This window comes from Budorcas taxicolor, chromosome 15 (genome assembly GCF_023091745.1).
Source record: "Budorcas taxicolor isolate Tak-1 chromosome 15, Takin1.1, whole genome shotgun sequence".
Classification (NCBI taxonomy): Eukaryota; Metazoa; Chordata; class Mammalia; order Artiodactyla; family Bovidae; genus Budorcas; species Budorcas taxicolor.
In genome coordinates this window covers 15,372,388-15,381,361 of record NC_068924.1, presented here as the reverse complement: position 1 = coordinate 15,381,361, position 8,974 = coordinate 15,372,388, and the positions used below count along the sequence as shown (strand labels likewise).

The window sequence follows — 8,974 nt, the reverse complement described above, 5'->3', positions numbered from 1 at the left end:
GATCCACAGACCCTTGCTGAAAGAACTACTAAAGAATGTACCTCAGCATGACAGAAAATAAACCCATTGAGCAAAGCAAAGATGAGTAAAGAATATTAGTAAAACATGTTGTAAATTTAAGTTAATATTGGCTGTCTATGAAAACACAATTTTATTTCCTGTTAATAAAAGTTGGAATCCATTATAGGCAACAAGAACCCAAATGAGATGAAAACATTTAGGAGAAAGTCAGGTTTTACTCATGGCAACCCACTCCAGTATTCTTGCCTGGAGAATCCCATGGATGGAAGAGCCTGGTAGACTATAGTCCACGGGGTTGCAAAGAGTCGGACACGACTGAGCGATTTCACTTAGGTTTTACTCAAGTCCTTATCTTATTAGGAAGGAGATTAGAGATAATTTCTAATTAGAGATAATCGCTTCCCTGGTGGCTCAGAGGTTAAAGTGTCTGCCTCCAATGCAGGAGACCCAGGTTCGATCCCTGGGTTGGGAAGATCCCCTGGAGAAGGGCATGGTAACCCACTCCAGTATTCTTGCCTGAAGAATCCCACGGGCGGAGAAGCCTGGTAGGCTACAGTCCACAGGGTCGCAAAGAGTCGGACACGACTGAGCGACTTCACTTTCTTCTTTCTTTCTTTAGAGATAATAGCTTTACACATGATTAGAAAATAACATTAAAATGTATGCAGATTTATTCTAAAAGAATAAAAATACCATCCAAAGGAACTTCCCTGGTGGTCTAGTGGTTAACATTCCATGCTCCCATGAAGGAGGCCCAAGTTTTATCTCTGGTCAGGGAAGTAGATACTGAATGCTGCAACTAAAGATTCTTTATGTTGCAGAAATGTAGTTTCTTGCAGAAACTAAGATCCGGTGCAGCCAAACACACATGGCTGCGATGTGACACTATAGTATGGGGATCCCATAGTCACATCCCGCATGGCATGGCCAAAGGGGGAAAAAAAATATTGTTCATTACTTTGAATCAGTAGAAGGGAAGAAAACAGGATACTTCAGTTCACTAGAGGACAAGAAAAGAGGAAGAGTAAAGAAAAAAAATGTGGTACAGAAGCACTAAATATGGTACATATACACTCAAAAATAAATTTAATATACTATATATTAAAACTGTTTATTACTGGGGAAGGTGAGATTTTATCTAAAAAGTCTAGCAATATATTATATATAAGAGGTACATCTAAAATGGAACAACAAAAAAAGTTTGAAAGTGAAAAAATAAAGATGACTTTAATTTAAATAGCCAAAATAAAGCTATTGGTATCAAACAAAGCAGAATTTGAAGTTAAAGGTAAGGATGGTGCATATTTATAAAAGTAGCAAAATAAAATATCCAAGTAGATATTATCATGAATGAGTAGCCATGAATTAGTATAATTTTGAAATATAAAAATAAAAGTAAAAGAATTACAGAAAAAAATTTACCAATTTCTTTATTCAGCTAAATGAAGAGACTCTAACATGTGTCTCTCAAAAACTGATCAAAAAGGCAAAATCATTAGAAATTTTATAGGTTAACTGAAAAAAATTGACACATATGATTTAACAATAGGCACAAAGCAAATCTGTACAAATTCCAAACAGCTGATATCACTTATGGACACTGTTCTAAACAGTTTGGAATTTAAAGGAAATCACACTGGAAAAATATTTTTAATTAGAAAAGAGTACTACATAATAAAAGACCTGAAGGATAAAGTCAAATTGATATTTATAAGGAAATGTATGGCTTAAATGTGCATACTAGAAAACAAGACTAAAAATTACTTGAGTAAACATATAACTGGAGAAAGCTAAAGAACAGAGAAAACCCAAAGAATGAATTAGGAAATAAATATAAAATTACATATTAATGAAAAATAGCACAAATTTAAAAGTTCAATGGATTATGAGAAAAACCAAATCTAATTCTTTAGAGAAAAACAAAATCTAATTCTTTAGCTTATTTTATTTTTTATTGCAGAAATTTTCAGAAATGGATAAAAGTAGAGAACGGTAAAAAGAGCCTTCATTTCTCAAACTTCAACAATTATCATGCTACTCTCAATCTTGTTTCAAATATACTGAGTCACTGTTACACGACTTACTGTATATCTTAAAGCAGATCAAGACATCTTACAATTAAAACCTGGCTTTTTGCCTGGAAAGACTGGTAGAAAGAAGTTTTAGTCATAAACAAAAGTTTTAGACTTAAACAAAAAGAGAAGACAGAAATAAAGCAATATTAGGGATAAAAAATCACAATAGATATTTTAAAATATGACTATTTTAATACCTTTATGCCAATACTTTTGAAAATTTGAAAGAAAGGTGTAATTTTCTAGGACTATGAAAAGTAAGACAATTTACTCCTAAAGAAATAGAAAAATTTAATATAGTATGGTGGTTAAGAGCATAGATCTTGCAGTCAGACTGCTTGGGCTTGATTTTGGCTCTTCCGTTACTGTGTGAGCTTCAGCAAGATAACCTAATCTCTTTTTGCCTAAGTTTCTTCACATGTAAATGGGAATAATAACTACACTAGGTCAGGACTTCCCTGGTGCTCCAGTGGTTAGGACCCCAGAGATAGAGAGTTAGGACCAGAGATAGGTAGGCCCTCTCACTGCTGACGGCCTAGGTTCCCTAGCCAGGGAACTAAGATCCCACAAGCCAAGGGACATGGCCAACCCCTTCCCTCTGCCTCTTCCCTGCCAAAGCCCAAAGACTGTACTTAGGTCATAAGACTGTTGTGTCAATTATATTTGCTATTGAAATGCTTAGATTAGAACAAGGGCCTGGCACCACGTAAGTATTTGTTGTTGTTTAGTAGCTAAGTCATATCCGACTCTTTGTGACCCCATGGACTGTAGCCTGCCAGGCTCCTCTGTCCATGAGATTTCCCAGGCAAGAATGATGGAGTGGGCTGTCATTTCCTTCTCCAGCATAAGTATTACCTACTGCTAATATGGTAGTAACAAAATAACAAGAGCTTACTATTAATAGCCAACACTGTCCTCCCTAAAAAGGAAACAGAGCCAGAAAGATTTACAGCTGAATTTTGCTACAGTCAAGGAACAGATAATTCCTATCTTATACAAACTGTTCCAGAGGGTACACAAAGAGACAAAGCCATTCAGTTTATTTTATGAGACAATATAATTTCATTCCCAAGCGAGTCACAGTATAAAAAAGCAGACTACATACCAAACTCACCATAAACATTGGTGTAAAAAGTCTAAGTAAAATATTAACAGATCCAGGTTAGCAGAGTAGAATGTATTTTAAAAATATAACCCAGCATGATTTATCCCAGAATGTACTGAAGTTTTTTTGAATTTAAATTTATTTATTTTAATTGGAAGCTAATTACTTTACAATATTGTATTGGTTCTGCCACACATCAACATGAATCCGCCACGGGCGTACACGTGTTCCCCATCCTGAACCCCCTTCCCACCTCCCTCCCCGTACCATCCCTCCAGGTCATCCCAGTGCACCAGCCCCAAGGATCCTGTATCGAACCTGGACTGGCGATTCGTTTCTTATATGATATTATACATGTTTCCATGATATTCCCCCAAATCATCCCACCCTCTCCCTCTCCCATGGAGTCCAAAAGACTGTTCTATACATCTGTGTCTCTTTTGCTGTCTCGCATACAGGGTTATCGTTACTATCTTTCTAAATTCCATACATATGTGTTAGTATACTGTATTGGTGTTTTTCTTTCCGACTTACTTCACTCTGTATAATAGGCTCCAGTTTCATCCACCTCATTAGAACTGATTCAAATGTATTCTTTTTAATGGCGGAGTAATACTCCATTGTGTATATGTACCACTGCTTTCTTATCCATTTGTCTGCTGATGGACATCTAGGTTGCTTCCATGTCCTGGCTATTATAAACAGTGCTGCAGTGAACATTGGGGTACATGTGTCTCTTTCAATTCTGGTTTCCTCGGTGTGTATGCCCAGCAGTGGGATTGCTGGGTCATAAGGCAGTTCTATTTCCAGTTTTTTAAGGAATCTCCACACTGTTTTCCATAGTGGCTGTACTAGTTTGCATTCCCACCAACAGTGTAAGAGGGTTCCCTTTTCTCCACACCCTCTCCAGCATTTATTGCTTGTAGACTTTTGGATCACAGCCATTCTGACTGGCATGAAATGGTACTTCATTGTGGTTTTGATTTGCATTTCTCTGATAATGAGTGATGTTGAGCATCTTTTCTTGTGTTTGTTAGCCATCTGTATGTCTTCTTTGGAGAAATGTCTGTTTAGTTCTTTGGCCTGTTTTTTGATTGGGTCATTTATTTTTCTGGAACTGAGCTGCAGGAGTTGCTTGTATATTTTTGAGATTAGTTGTTTGTCAGTTGCTTCATTTGCTATTGTTTTCTCCCATTCAGAAGGCTGTCTTTTCACCTTGCTTAGAGTTTTCTTCTTTGTGCAAAAGCTTTTAAGTTTAATTAGGTCCCATTTATTTATTTTTGCTTTTATTTTCAATATTCTGGGAGGTGGGTCATAGAGGTTCTTGCTGTGATTTATGTCAAAGAGTGTTTGGCCTATGTTCTCCTCTAAGAGTTTTATAGTTTCTGATCTTACGGTTAGAACATTTAGAAGTTTTAACTCAAGAAAATCTATCATGTCATTTACCACATTAGCAAGCTAAAGGAGACAACCAACATGATCACTGAAAAGATGCCCACTAAGCTTTTAAGAAAATTTAGAACTAATTTGTGATTTAAAAAGACATTCTTAATGAAGTATAGACAGAAGAAAACTTGAACATCTTTGGCTTGGAAAAAGGCATCTAACAAAATCATATATCATATCATAATAAATTTTATCATATAAAATAAGTGCTTAGAAGCTTTTCTATTAGAGTTAAAAAGACAAAGGTATCCACTACCACATCATCAATATTGTATTATATATTACACCTAATATAATATATAAATACAATATATAATACTATATAATTATTATTTATTATATAACATACGCTGTTGTTCAGGTGCTACATCATGTCTGACTTTTTAGGATTCTATGGACTGCAGCACTCCGGCTTCCCTACCCTTCACTATCTCCCTGAATTTGCTCAAACTCATGTCCATTGAGTCAGCAATGTCATCCAGCCATCTTATCCTCTGTCAGCCCCTTCTCCCCCTGCCCTCAGTCTCTCCCAGTGTCAGGATCTTTTCCAACATATATATACGTATATATAACAGATACATACATATATATACATATAAAACAATATATGTTATATAATATGTAATAATAATATAGCATTTAGCAGTACTGCATTAAAGTTTCTAGCCAATAAAGCAATGGAAATACATGGATCTAAAAGAGACAAAGCTCTTGTTATTTGTGCTTGGTATGATTGTCTCTTTAGAAAACCTAAGAAATTCTACAGAACTGATAAAATTATTCAACAGGATAAGTCATATAAAACTACTTTCAAAAACAAATAGCATTTTCACAGGCTGCTGCTGCTGCTGCTAAGTCACTTCAGTCGTGTCCGACTCTATGTGACCCCATAGACGGCAGCCCACCAGGCTCCCCCGTCCATGGGATTCTCCAGGCAAGAACACTGGAGTGGGTTGCCATTTCCTTCTCCAATTTTCACAGGCTAGCATTACATAAAGAAACTGAAAAAATTCTGGTTTAACAATAAAGTGATTTGATGTCTAAGAAAAAATAAAAACTTCATAAAATTTTTTGCTGAGAAAATTTCAAGAATGGTATTGAAAAAATATAACAAGATTTTTAAAAGTATACAAACAGTACTCATGATTCAGAAGATTCAGTATGGTAAAGATGGCAACTGTTTTCCAAATAAATATAAAATTTTAATAGGATTCTAGTAAAAATCCTAATGTAGTTTTCCATAAAACTTATAAAGTTATTTCAAAATTCATGTGACAAAATAAAAGCCACCATATATCCAATTCCATTCTAAAAAAGAATCACAAGAAAGGAATGCTTATTCCACCCTGTATCAAAGTTTATTTTGAAGCTAAATGAGTAAAACAGAATGGCTTTGGTTGAGTCATAGATAAAGGTCAGTTGTGCAAATGAGAAATTCCAGAGCAAGTCACTACATATATGGACATTTATTTAATGGAGCTGGCATTACAGGTCTGAAAGAAAAGGATTAAGGAGTCAATCAAAGGAACCAGGTGGATGGGCTTCTGACATTAACAAAAGTGGATTTTCATCTTATATGAAAAACAAAAATAAATTTCAAATAGATTAAAAATCTAACAATTAAAAACAAAAATTATAACAACCAGAAGAAAACATAGTGAATATTTTTAAGATATTGAAGTGAAGTGAAGTTGCTCAGTCTTATCCAACTCTTTGCAACCCCATGGACTGTAGCTTACCAGGCTCCTCTGTCCATGGGATTTTCCAGGCAAGAGTACTGGAGTGGGTTGACATTTCCTTCTCCAGAGGATCTTCCTCACCCAGGGATAAAACCCAAGTCTCCCACATAGTAGGCAGATGCTTTACCATCTGATCCACCAGGGAAGTCCAAAGTGAAAGCTGCTCAGTCGTGTCCAACTCTTTTTGACCCCATGGACTGTAAAGTCCATGGAATTCTCCAGGCCAGAATACTGGAGTGGGTAGCCTTTCCCTTCTCCAGGGGATCTTTCCAACCCAGGGATTTAACCCAGGTCTCCCTCATTGTAGGCAGATTCTTTACCAACTGAGCTATGAGGGAAGCCCTTTAAGATATTAGAGTTGGGAAATTTCTTCCCTTAGAAGAAATGGAGTAGCCCTCATAGTCAACAAAAGAGTCCAAAATGCAGTACTTGGGTACAATCTCAAAATCGACAGAATGGTCTCATTTCGTTTCCAAGGCAAACCATTCAATATCACAGTAATCCAAGTCTATCCCCCATTCACTAATCCTGAGGAAGCTGAAGTTGAGTGGATCCATGAAGACCTACAAAATCTTCTAGATCTAACACTGAAAAAAGATGTCCTTTTCATTATAGGGGACTGAAATGCAAAAGTAGGAAGTCAAGTGATACCTGAAGTAACAGGCAAGTTTGGCCTTGGAGTATGAAATGAAGCAGGGCAAAAGCTAACAGAATTTTGCCAAGAGAACACACTGGTCATAGCAAGCACCTTCTTTCAACAACACAAATGAAGACATTACACATGGACATTACCAGGTGATCAATACAAAAATCAGGTTGATTATATTCTTTTCAGCCAAAGATGGAGAAACTCTAACAGTCAGCAAAAAGACCAGGAGCGGACTGTGGCTCAGATCACGAACTCCTTATTGCAAAATTCAGACTTAAAGAAAGTAGGGGAAACCACTAGGCCATTCAGGTATGACCTAAATCAAATCCCTTATGATTATACAGTGAAAGTGACAAGTAGATTTATGGGATTAGATCTGATAGACAGAGGGCCTGAAGAGCTGTGGATGGAGGTCTGTAACATACAGGAGGCAGTGATCAAGACCATCCCCAAGAAAAGAAATGCAAAAAGGTAAATGGCTGTCTGAGGAGGCCTTACAAATAGCTGAGAAAGGAAGAGAAGTGAAAGGCAAAGGGAAAAAGGAAAGATATACCCATCTGAATGCAGAGTTCCAAAGAATAGCAAGGAGAGATTTTTTTTTTAAGCCTGTTTAAGTGAACAATGCAAAGAAATAGAGAAAAACAATAGGATGTGAAAAACTAGAGATCTCTTCAAGAAAATTAGAAATAGCAAAGTAACATTTCATGCAAAAATGGCCACAATAAAGGACAGAAATGGTATGGACCTAAAAGAAGCAGAAGATATTAAAAAGGGGTGGCAAGAATACGCAGAAGTGTAGAAAGAGGAACTTAATGACCCAGATAACCATGATGGTGTGATCACTCACCTAGAGCCAGACATTCTGGAATGTGAAATGGGCCTTAGGAAGCATCACTACAAACAAAACTAGTGGAGGTGATGGAATTCCAGCTGAGCAATTTCAAATTTTAAAAAGAAGATCCTGTGAAAGTACTGCACTCAACATGCCAGCAAATTTGGAAAACTCAGCAGTGGCCACAGGACTGGGAAAGGTCTGTTTTCATTCTAGTCTCAAAGAAAGGCAATGCCAAAGAACGTTCAAACTACTGCACAATTGCACTCATTGCACATATTAACAAAGTAGTGCTCAAAATCCTCCAAGCTAGGCTTGAACAGTATGTGAACTGTGAAATTCCAGATGTTTAAGCTGGATTTAGAAAAGGCAGAGGAACCAGAGATCAAATTGCCAATATTCTTTGGATCATAGAAAAAGCAAGAGAATTCCAGAAAAACGTCCATTTCTGCTTCATTGACTACGTTAAAGCCTTTGACTGTGTGGATCACAACAAACTGGAAAATTCTTAAAGAGATAGGAAAACCAAACCACCTGAACTGCCTCCTGAGAAATCTGTATGCCAAGAAGCAACAGTTAGAACCAGACATGTAACAATGGACTGTTTCAAAATTGGGAAAACATTACATCTAGGCTGTTTATTGTCACCATGCTTATTTAACTTCAAAGCAGTGTACATCACATGAAATGCCGGGCTGGATGAGGCCCAAGTTGGAATCAAGATCGTGGGGGGTGGGAGAGGGAATATCAATAACCTCAGATATGCAGAATACACCACCCTTATGACAGAAAGTGAGGAGGAACTAAAGAACTTCTTGAGGAAGGTGAAAGAGGAGCATGAAAAGCTGGCTTAAAACTGAACATTCAAAAAACAAAGATCATGGCATCCGGTCCCATCACTTCATGGTAAATAGATGGGGAAACAATGGAAACAGTGACAGACTTTATTTTATTGAGCTCCAGAATCACTGCAGATGGTGACTGCAGCCATGAAATTAAAAGACTCTTGCTCCTTGGAAGAAAAGCTATGACAAACCTAGACAGCATATTAAAAAGCAGAGACATTACTTTGCTGGCAAAGGTCTGTCTAGTCAAAGCTATGGCTTT

The 8,974-nt window shown here is 36.9% G+C and overlaps 1 non-coding gene across 1 annotated transcript; it reads left to right on the top strand.

Moving 5' to 3' along the window:
- The first annotated feature begins 421 nt into the window (after positions 1-421).
- TRNAW-CCA (transfer RNA tryptophan (anticodon CCA)) lies at positions 422-493 on the top strand. The gene has a single exon. It is a non-coding gene; the product is annotated as a tRNA-Trp (tRNA).
- Positions 494-8,974: the final 8,481 nt, after the last annotated feature.